The sequence below is a fragment of the Dermacentor andersoni genome, chromosome 5 (genome assembly GCF_023375885.2).
Source record: "Dermacentor andersoni chromosome 5, qqDerAnde1_hic_scaffold, whole genome shotgun sequence".
Classification (NCBI taxonomy): domain Eukaryota; kingdom Metazoa; phylum Arthropoda; class Arachnida; order Ixodida; family Ixodidae; genus Dermacentor; species Dermacentor andersoni.
In genome coordinates this window covers 28466252-28478252 of record NC_092818.1, presented here as the reverse complement: position 1 = coordinate 28478252, position 12001 = coordinate 28466252, and the positions used below count along the sequence as shown (strand labels likewise).

The 12001-nt window shown below is 43.9% G+C and overlaps 1 non-coding gene across 1 annotated transcript; it reads left to right on the top strand.

Moving 5' to 3' along the window:
* Positions 1-5928: 5928 nt before the first annotated feature.
* Positions 5929-6001, top strand: TRNAL-CAA (transfer RNA leucine (anticodon CAA)). Its single transcript has one exon. It is a non-coding gene; the product is annotated as a tRNA-Leu (tRNA).
* The last annotated feature ends 6000 nt before the right edge of the window (positions 6002-12001 follow it).

Below are 12001 nucleotides of genomic sequence, written 5' to 3'. Positions count from 1 at the left end.
ACTGCATATGCGCCTTTCTTTTTTCTGTACACAGGCACTCCCGAGAGCTTTCTGGACTTTATTTTACCTTCATCGTGTCAAGAATATCCGTCCATCACCCAAACTCTGCATCACGCTGAAAAGGCACGCCGACTAGTGCATCTTAGGACGTTGTCCTCATAAGGCAACAGCAAGACTCGCTATGATGCCCGATATATCCCCGTCAGCTTTACTCCCGGTGACAATGTTTGGTGGTGGACACGTGTTCGCAAAAAGGGATTGTACCGCAAGTTTCTCGCCACTTACACTGGAACATTCGTTGTACTCACTCGCTCGGGTGATGTGAACTATGCCGTCGCCAAAGTGACGGAAAGTAACCGTCGTTAACGTGTGACGCAAGTTGTTCACGTGGCCAGACTCAAGCAGTACCATCACAGGTGCATTTAACTCGCTTAGTGCGCTTCGTCTGCCACCGGCGAAAATGTCGCAGCATTGCGTGACTGAGGCAGAGGCAGAAGTAGGGTGTGCGCGCATTGGCTCGGCTGTAATCCGCGCCGGCTGGTCCTTCCTTGTGGCTTCCTCCTGGACCTCGTTCCACTCTGTAAACAAACATATTTCCTAACAATATCATCATTTTTTTAAAACTATCATAAGGATGATAGCATAGTCTGATGTGAAGCGACTGCATGCACGCCTTGGCAATGAAACAATTTTCTCAGAAATTAAGCAGAGGGTTGTTTCGCTAAGGCAAAACCTTGCGTGCTCGTTAAAGCATTCTTGTCCGGGGAGTTCTAGGAGTTCGTCTTTCAATGGTGTACAGCCTCCACATATATGTGTCGAGAGAGAGGTGAATGAGGGTAGGAGTGGAAGTTGTCAGCGGAAAACAACGCCCCCCCCCCCCCGCCCCCGCACCCGCTCCCCCGAAATAAATTTCTGGCTACCCACTGCCATCAACACATACGGGGAAAGCGCTAATGCATTCACTGTGGAACGTTTAACAACAATTCAGGCTTTCGGAATGGTTAGCCCGAACGAAAAAGAAAGAAACTGAAGGGCAATGCGCTAACTCTAAAACTGTTTAACGATAATTGTATGACGATCCCATGTGTCGGCTGATGCTTACTTCAGCCATGGATGGCTCATGCACCCAGCTGGTGATGAGAATCGTTGTGCCCTTCCAATTTCTACCACGAATTCAATTGATTCCCGACAAATACCTTAACTGTTCTCAGAACGAGGAATTCGTAAATGTCGGAGGCGTCCACGTAAGGCCATTTGTCAACGTTCCTGCGCATAGACACCGCATATCTTTACATTCTGCTATCTTCCGCTGAGCGTTGTTGCATAGTTGGGAGAATCTGTTCTCAATAGTATCATTCGCATTAGTCGACCCACGCTATACAACGCGCGCGCACAGACACACACTCACAAAAAGAAAAAGACCAACGACTTCATCACGACGTTGGCGGCTGCTTTCGAGTGAGATGGCTGTGCGCACTAGCGTCATGCATGGCATCGCGTCACCGCCGCTCGTGCGTATACAGCCCGGAGTCCAGCATAGTTACAGGAGGTTTTCAAGAAGTATACATCCAGATAACGTTTAAACTGATATTTCCTTACAAATTTCGATCATGCTCTAAAGGGGCCCTGAACCACCCATCGGGCTTGGTGAAATAACTTAGTGCGCGGGTAGCATACGCTGCGGTGAACATCTCAGCCAAGTTTTTGCTGTCATACGCGGTATTGGATCTGGAGGACAATCCCACCGCTGTCCACCAGTTATTGGATCTTGCCGTTGAGTGCGAGAGTTGGCCAACGTTGAGGAGGATGTTGGGATGAAAACTCTTTACATTATTTACAGTAATAACTTGAAGTAATTAACAGCTGCAGTCATTGATGGCCGGCAGCAAATCGGACGCTGCGGCCCGTGGCAAGAAGCCCGAAAGAGATTAATGAATGAAGGAACGCTTCTCTCTGCTCCCTGTCTCTGGCTTTTAACCCCTTTGGTGTCTCGGGGTCACGTCATTTTCGGCCAATCTTCGAGCCCGCTCAGGGGTTGTCATTCTCCTTCAATAGTAGGCATCCGTGCGAGTGCAGTCACATTCGGCTCAGGGGGTCGCTCCATGGGCTCCACTGTCCGAGGGGTGACTTGCCATGGCGTTGCCTCCGGGTTTGCAAGCGCTCAGCGGGAGGAGACGGGTTATTTTCGAGCGACCTTTCAGAGCTGCAAAACAACTTCGCTCGGTACCCAGATTACTTGGAACCGTGCCAGGCTCCCGTTGTACTTTCGGGAAGAGTCAAGCAGTGTGACAATAGCTCCACGTGCGGCGCACGAGGGGGGGGCCGCCAACTTGTCTGGACGTGCTGCACCTCGGGTGGGAGTTCGCCAACTTGTCCGACAGGTCCGGGAACGTGTTAGACACGCTTCTGCGCACTTTAATTGGGTGTGGCGGTGATTCGATGTGAACTGGTGAACTCGAGTGATGCCAGGAAAAGGGTCCGTATCTAACAGCGGTGCGTGGAGCTCGCAAGCGGATCGCGAAGTCACGTTTCTCTTAAACGCTCTGTTTTCAACCGAATGCCCTGTCCTCACTCTCTTCTCTTATTTTGGCATTCCTTCCCACGAAACACAGAACCTCTTAAAAGCTTCTTGAAACGGCTACAAACGGCTATAGACGTCTTGGTCTATGATAATACTGAAAATAGAATTTCTTCTAAACATAACCTCAGCACTTGGAATATGCTAGTATATATTCTATCTTCGGCAAAGCCCACTACTGGTGTCACTAGAGTCTGTTTTGGTAAACACATTCAGAATGTCTAACTCAATAACTTTTCTAGATCTTTTTGCTAAAAGTGCATAAAATGCCAAACGACGTGTTAAAGTGCGGTTACCGTCGGCCGTCGGCGTTAGCGAATAAAAGACGCCACAGAAAAATCGAACTCGTTGGAAGCAACATAAGTTAATTGGCTTTAATATTAGATAATTTCACACCAGAACTTCAACAATCAAGGGCGTGTTATTGTTTTCCATACGGGGCGCGCACACGACGCGAAACCATTCTATGCTCGTGGGTTTACTGACAGGAGCAGGAGCGAAACGCTGGCGTTGCACAGCGGTGTCACAGAGCCACCGCGCTGCGATCACTTCGGCGGCACGATCGAAACTTGTCGGACATCTCATTCTATGCTGGAGACACTGGGAGGCAGGAAGTTTGAAAAAACGGCCACTGCCGCCCGCAATGTCTCGATCGTGGGTTCGTTATCCAGTTGTGCGTCATTCTAAGCCCTTCTGTAGATTTATACTGGATATTAACTGGAGTCATTTAGCTGTGCTGATGCTGTTTGCCGTGTGTTTTGCATCAGTGCTTCGTGACATCGGCTGTATTGCGTGTTTTCGCCGACGGCTTACTACCACAATGGCGGGATCTGCGTTCGCCGCCTTCGTGTCTCGGTGCGTCTTTGTACGTCGCACGTTCGGATAACACTTTTTCCGTTAAGTGAAATACACTGCACTTCGTTTTTCATCAACAATGTGAATATTTTTAGGTGTTACCCGCGACAATTCTTGATATATGAGCTCTTCTGCCCTGCGAGTTTTCGTCATTACTTTTATACGAGGGTTCTGCTTGTGTTCAGCCGTTCAGCACTACCGCGCTCCACGACTTCCGCACCACCAGTCAGAACTTTGCCCTGCTTGTTAGTCTTTGTGGTTAACGTAGCACGAACCAACCGAAAGGAGTGCATTCGAAGACGACGCGCTGGCTGTAATGCTGAACCAGACTGAACTCGCCCTATATTGTGTCCTTTTGTTCTTGCGTGTGCGCGCGTGTGTTTCAACCACGGATACAGCCACGCTATAGTCTGGTTGTACCAGACTACAAAGACTCTAAATCATTTAGATCTTGCTAAATCATTTAGCAATCTATTTGCCCTGGCCCATTAGCAAACTATGCAGTTTGTAGCGTTTCCACTTTATAGCAAAACAAAAATATAACTGCAATGTTTACTTCATCTATACAATTCCAAATTAAATTGTCGGCTGATGTGCATATTTCACTTGTGTTTTGTTCTAAATAAGCAGCAAAACCTTTATCCTAGTAGGTGCTTCATCTGGGAGTGAAGTCACGGCAGCTTGGCATTTATTAATGAATGACTGTGACTGGGTCACCTTATTTATAATTGCAAATCTGCCTTTCAACTGACTTGATGCTATCTTATTTTGTTCCTTTCACTCTATAGACGGCTGGACATCCTTCTTGTACCTTGGCGCTAGCTGGATGACGGGACCTCATCATGATCAGTGTAAGCCAATGTACTGTACCCACTCTGGTCCTCCCAGTGCTTTCTATACGAATTAAGGCCAGGGAGCGCTTCGTGGTAAAATAGCTAGTTGGTGCCTCACAAACGGGCATTTTTTTGCACTGGTCAATTATAACCTGACACTATTATAAGCAATTTCTCAGTGCCAGTGTACATACACAGTTCTACTAATAATCAGTTTCCCTAAGCTTTACAGAATGTACCTGCAGGTAGTCACTGCTATGTAAGAACTGAAAAATTAACTCTGCTGTGTCATACAAGTATTCTATACATGAGTAAAAATTTGCTACAACAGTGTACATTACACCTTGCTTCCATAATGCACAAATGTATTCAAGCCAGTATTTGATTAGTTTCGTATTCTAAATGTTTTCTGTGTGATTTAGTTTCTTTACAGGAATTTACTGTACAGCATCAGCAAGCAGTCTAATTTAAGATTTATGTGTGCTGTAAAAGGTGTGCTTTGCCGCTAGAATTGATAAAACATGGGCCGAGGCTTCCATACAAGGACAAACTTTAATTTCGCTCATCATCAGCACTTGGCTGGCGCTTGCAAAATGGATCACATCAGGTAGCTTGTGCCAGACTGTTTTTTAACCTTATTGTGAGGCGATCACAAAGTGATGTGTGGAGGTGCCTGCGTCTGAGATATAGATTGCGCTGCAACATATGTGCGTGTAGAACAGGCATGATGCTGAGGGTTCCAGCAGTTTGCAGAGGTGCTTTTAAAATTTTGTCATAACTGAAATTTTACCTGTGCTGTTTTTTATCACCTATTTCAATAATATCATTGGAGGTGTTATTAGAATTTAGCAATCTATTTGCCCTGGCCCATTAGCCTGCCACATTTGCCTTTTCACTATGTAATTATTCAGCATGGACCATTACTTGAATACCCCTTTTTGTGTGCAGTGGCTTCTCAATTGCAAGTCAACATAGATGCTCAGAATTACCTGAGGCTATAGATGCACTGATAAATTTGCCACCTATAGGAATCACTTTGCACTTTCTCACGCAAACAGCATGTTAACACTTCCAAGACAGTGGGCAATGTTATCGTTTGATCACATCATGAGATACTTTCAATTTTGTATGACGCATCATCCAAGGTGGTGCATCATTTGTGTGAGGTATTGCCCTAAGCCAATTAGGGTCACATGAAAATATATCAAAAGTGATTGATCCAGCTACGAGTGTTGCTTTGGAACACTACTTTATCATCAGTCCTCCTTTGCATGCTACCTGCTTACTCTGTACTGGGTCATGTTTAAGTTTGAAAGAAAGGCAACAGCTAGGCAGTGCAAAATGCCAAGCTTGCTTTTAGTTCAACAATATAAAACGCTACTTAACTTTTTAATTAAGTTAGTACACCATTTACCTGCAGAGTGAATTACTGTTTTAAACTGATTATATTTTACAGGAAGCAACTCAGACTTGTTTGACAGGTTGGTAAGTGGCTTTTTAGCCACAAAACACCATATAATAATTTAAAGGCTGACTTTGACTCTGCTATGCAACTTAATGACTATATGCCAGGAACAAGGTCTCTGAGTTGTGGCGCTGGCTAACACTCCCAGCGTTCTACTAGGACACATAAATACCCACGAAAGTGGATGGGAAAACGACGCCGCTGTAGCTCAATTGGTAGAGCATAGCACGCAAAATGCGGAGGTTGTGGGTTCGGTTCCCACCTGCGGCAAGGTGTTTTTTTCATCCACTTTAATTTCCATTAATTTATCGTTTTTTTTTATTTCATTTATTAAGCACAAGTAATTTCCCCTATGTTGTCCTTGGTGTCAGTGTTTGTTGGCTTCTTATGATAGGAAATATACTAGTCATTTTCAACATCATCGCATACATACCTTAAGATACCTGTAATTTAAGAAAAAGGAGTGCTTAAATTTACTTTTTATGTGAGCCAAACTTCTTACTTAGCACATATTGCTAATTGAAGTTCAAATTTCAACATTCCCATTTCCTCTCTTGCCTTTTTTCCCCTCTTCTGTGCAGGTATTGCTTGCCTATGTCTACAAGAACCGTCACGCGTGGCCTGTGACAGCAAGCTTTGGTGGGCAGCAAGTGCTCTCCTACGAAGGCTGGCCTACTCTGGCAGCGGCGGCAATCATCTTCAAGATTTATCCATGATCACCTTTGCTGCTATTTGTCACTCTTGTTAATTACACTTTCTGCATCTTTTCTAATTTATTAGGTAATAAAGTATGAGCATGTGACATGGTTTGAAGTTGATGTCTTGCTGCATTTTCGCTTGCAATCATCTTTTATGCATGAAAAGCTCATCGTACAGTTTATGAAAAAAATAACAGCATATTATGATTTATCTTTCAGTTCTAGTAACATGCAACGTACAAGGAATTCGCTAATAGATGATATGCTGAAGAACTGGCCATTATTTCCGCGTGATGCTGTGCGAGCATGTGGCGTTACCTTACAAGAGGCACCCACAAAGTAAGTTACAATTTACTTTTAAATGAAGCATGGAGATCAGAAAAAATATATTTATATTGCTAGTTAGAGTGGTTCGCAGAGTGTTTTTCCAGATGTGTACTATCCTTTATTTCTTAACAATTCATTGCAGCACAGTGTTCTGTTTCGTAACCTGGTGTAAGGCTATTGTGCCCCCTGTAGCTGAAACCAGGATGTAATTTTTGCCTGAACTGCAGCATCACTGACAAAATTTTTCTTTTCTTTGCTAGAAACTATTTCAATTTGGTGGAGACCCAGCAGGGCGAAGTTTTGTCAATAATGACGTGTTTCACGTGGAGTTGTTCTTGTTTAGGTCAATGGGTGAACATTGGAATTATATCAGCATACAATACAGATCTTTTTTTATTTGCAAAATAATTCTGACAGGCGGCATTCAATTGATTGGTCTAATTAAAAAGCACTGATTGGCCAATGAGGCTGTACTACACTATTCCCATGGTTCACATCTGGAAAAACTACCTGTGCATCACTCTATCCGACAATATAAACTTTTTTTTTTCTGATGTCCATGCCTCGTTTAAAATAAATTGTAACTGTGGGCAAACGTCGTGTTACTGTAACAGCTGCCGCAAAAATTTGAGGGAATGTCTAATAAAAGTCTTCAGTTGTTCTTGTCAAGCTGTCCATTAGCCAACTTTTAGCGTAACGTTAGCAGGGCTTACTGAAGTACTTCTAGACGTCCATGGCTACAACATGTCTTGATCAAGACAGCTACTAGGCTTTTGAATTAGCCGTTCAAGACATCTTTTAGACATCAAATAGCTGCTTGCGTGTTTCGTGGGTTTAGACGGCTGCTACTCGCCGATTATCAAGCTGCTACACGGCGTAGATACCGCGGCCGCCGCGGCGTGCCCCACGAGTCCACTGGCTAAGCGCACTGCGGCTTGCTGAAGGCGAAGTCGTCGTGTCTACGTCAACATCCAAAATGAAATTTGAACTCCGCGCCACGGTGGCATTAAGAAGGCGGAGCGTTGTGGGCACGCCCCACTGCGCCGTAGCCTTCGCAGTGCAAGGCATTACAGAGAAGAAGGAGCGGAAGGCCGTGTTTGATTGCCAATAACTCCGCTTCTGTTGAACGCATTGAAGTACTCTTTGCGGCAAAGTATTTCTGAAATAGCCTGTTTTCACTTCAGCTGCCTTTCTCCACTCCGACAAAAATGGTTCAGAGCCCCTTTAAGGATGTATTGTAGACGTTCTCTATTTTTGTGGTATACGGATATTGGCTTTAGCGTTTAGGAAACCACTATTCCTCCGAAATTTAGGTCGACTATAAAAGCAAGCATAGTAAATAAAATCACAAGAATGACCGAGACCGCAAGCATGTAGAAAAACAGATCCGTGAGCCATTGTTTCCGAACAATCCAAACGCCAGAGTTTCCTCTAGTAACTTTAGCGGGAAACTATGATCTAGCCTTGTTATGCTACGCTAGTACAGCAGGTGGCAGAATTGTGAACAAATGAAAAAAGCCAACATCATCACGCTGTTATTGTAGCCATGCCATCGTCCTGTCGTTATATGAAGAGCCTTGTAGCACGCTTTGCATACCTTAGGTGTATCACCAACACCATGCCCATGTTGTGCTTTAGCATTGTGTCTTCACTGCTCTAGCTGTGACCAGAGCTTGTACGTACCTCTGCACATCCCATTGGGGCGCGGTGCCATTTCGGTTGGTGTAACATGTATGCCATCGGCTTCATTATTCACTTGGCCTGCAGTGCAATAGGTATGCAAGCACAAACCTTTATGGGGCTCTTGCATTGCCCAGGGGGCGCTGCGAAAATGGTGCTAAAAAGTGCCCTCTGTCCTGAACTGGGTAGTACCAAGCTCGGTCGTCTGCTTCGGAAAGCACGTTTACAATATGGACCCGCCACTTACGGTTTTGTTGTACCACGGCTTGCAGCGAATATCGGGGACCGAAGATTTTTTCAGGGGTGGCACGCTTCGTAAAGGCAACAAATTATGCAACGCCGAATACGTGTACGCCGTTCAAGAAATAAGCGGCGAAGTTTTAGCGCGGTGTCAATCGCAAGTAAAAGTCGTGTACGAAGTTGAACTTCAGGTAAGGTTTGCACGCTGATAGATTCAGGCGCACAAACGCGAGGAAATGCTTGTTATAAATGAATTCACAGCAGCGATAAGCAGACATGTGTACGGAACTGCTCGAGCGCACGATCGTACGCGCCGCAACGGCAGCGGTCTTTCGACATACCGCGAAACGGCGAGCCTCCTGCAATCTTTGTTGACTGCATGCCGCTAGACAAGTAGTTATGCATGCACTGCAGTAGCGGCCATCTCTCTCTTTGGTAACTGATAAATAACTGATGCAATGCATATGAGCTCGCAATAACGTACGTGCGAATCGCGTTGCAGCGCGAGCTCGTGTGCTGCTCGCTTAATGTAGCTGTTAATGACAGTGCTCGAACACCGATGTGCTGCAATCAATACTACCTTGCTGCGCTGCCTCAACGTGCTGGCTTGAGGTAAAGGATGAGCACTTTGCCCCCCCAACACTTTTGAAACAGGGCACTGGCACTTTCGGCTGCAAGCTGGAAACTCCATTAAAAAAACAGTTGAAGCTATATTTTCTTCGTTACTACAGTGACCACATAAGTAACGCTTTTCTTTACTACGTATAACCTTGCTTGGACAAAGAAAGTTTTCTTTTGTGCCTTCTCAAGATGCCCTGTAGCGGACGACACGTGGGATTCGCCATACACGCTTGAGTTGCGGATAATGTGTGGCGCTGGGCAGTTCCTGCCGTAACAAACTGTCAGCTTGCGCGACTTGCATCATGCCCAATTTTATTGGGACCGCTATATCCGTATTCTAAAATACAATTAGCTTGTTACATTTTTTCTCCAGGTGGGCAGGAGGCCAGGATAGAGTATTATAATCAGCCGCGCCCAACGACTAGTGTGTCTTACGGCATGAAATCTTTGGACTATCAACTGCTGGAACAATTTAATTTCTGTCTGTTGCAGCGTTGATGTCTCAGTATCTTATCACAATCAGAAATCTAATCAAACCTCTTACAGGTATAACTGTTGAATTTCATTGTGTAATCACCACTTATTGTAGATATGCTCATCAACATGACCTTGGTTGAACTCGCAGAACCATTTGAATATCAACAAAACACTGACTTTTTCTAAAGACATGTGTCACTTCTGACTGACCATTTCATTATCAGGCTGTTTCTAAATAAGAGGTACACTATTACTTGTTTTCTGGCAGGCGCAAACACAGCAGATATTTCGTATCTTTTTAAAAATGAGGGCCACTTTTTGGTGATGTTTACCGAAAATTTGCCCTGTGTAGGTTGCTTACGTACTCTGAATACAGTAACTGACTGATCGCTTTATCCCAATTTTTATGCGCTATACACGGCATTTGGTCGTTTCCTCCCCGGTATCGTCGGTAAAATTTGCGAGGCACAGTGTTTATATTTATTCGACGTACGAAACAATGTTCCGAGTGACAAGCCATATATGTTTACATTACGTAGGTTCATTACAGCCTTTGTGGAAAGTTACTCACTGAAACGTTCCAGGGTGTCATATTGCCGCTGATCTAGATACTTCCTAGACTCCTAAAACAACGCCTGAGATACGGACATGAAATTCCATGACTATAGGAAAAGTTTAAGCACAATGCGTTGTGAAACTTTCACTTTCCTTCTTTATATGCAAGTGTTGCAGATAATTATTAAACCCTCGTTTTCTTATGTATTTTTGTTAAATACCTCCAACCATGAATTACAATTGAGTGTCGATAAATATGTGAAATTTACATAATATTATCCCGAGGTAATTGGAGACTCCATATAGAAAGCAAGTCAAGTTGGGAGAATGACTGTGCATTTTATAGTGGCCCATCATAATTACATACTAATTAAATATTCATTTATTTTACAGTCAGTCCATGCTAGGTTTCTACATTATGTATATTGAATCACCCGCTTGAATTACATGCACAGGTTAATTATTGGGCACAAGCATTACAGCATGGGAAGAAATAATCTTTCACGATTACCACCAAAACGCCCCCCTTGAAACGTCCTGTCAAAGACGGTAGTGCCTTCATGAAAGCGATTGTGTGAAGCGATACATTTCACTCAGAAGTGAAATGGGCGTACTTTAAGAATGCAGAGTGTTCAACTTTATAAAATCTTAACGTTCACTGTCTATTCCTGCAACCACTGCACAGTAACGACAAATATAAGTCGCGTTCACAAATGTGTACGCCGTGACTGAAGGGGTTATTACGAGATTCGTAGTTTGTTTCTGCGATGTCCTCGGTGACCCAAATAAGGCGTCTTGTTTATATCTAAGGAATGTTTGGGGCATAGTATGGATAAGGTGTAGTCAGTGTTCCAAATGTGTTGGTGAAATACACGTTTTCCAGTAGAATATGTATGCAAGTGGTAGCGTTATCAGTCTGTTTTACGAGCGGTGTAAGACTTAGACGGCTGCGCTGGCATAATTACAACTGAGGTCAAATGTTGTGAACATAAGGTGAACAATACGCCATGTTTATGTGCGATGGTAAATACGTTTCAATCAAACACAGCGTTAAAAAAACTGTAAGCAAGTGTTCGAAAGTATCACATTAATACTATTAGCTAGGTTTTCTAATGTGCGAAGAGAACTCCGAATTTCAGATATTTTAGACTTTGAAGGAATGGGCAGCATTTTAACGTCAATGTGTCACGTGGTTTTAACCTTTCTGGCTCATTTCGAAACGTTACAAATAATTATTGAACCTTCATCTTCTTTCTGCTTACTTTTTCATGCGTGATATATTATTTTCGTCTGGTGTCCTCACTGAACTAAAGGAGGCAGCTCCGTTATGTCTGGTAACTGTAAGGACAAGTTAATGGGTGATGTGTGGATGAAGTTCAAAATAGATGGGTAATTGGGGCTTTCTCAATAAATTACGTATGCAAGCACTCTAGAGTGTTATGAGCATGTCTAATGTGCGGGAAATAATTGAGCACGCTACCCTGGAAGAACTATAAAAGCCACCAAGACCAAATTTAGCGAAAATTGATGGTACACTATGGAAACTCTTTGTGCGAAGTTAAATGCGGTTAGAGCGTGTTATGGTGTTAGAGCTTGTGATATGACCGCTATCAGCTATGCTTCCTTGTGTCCCGATGCAGCTGCAGTTTACAACAGGTTTAGCTTTTGTGGA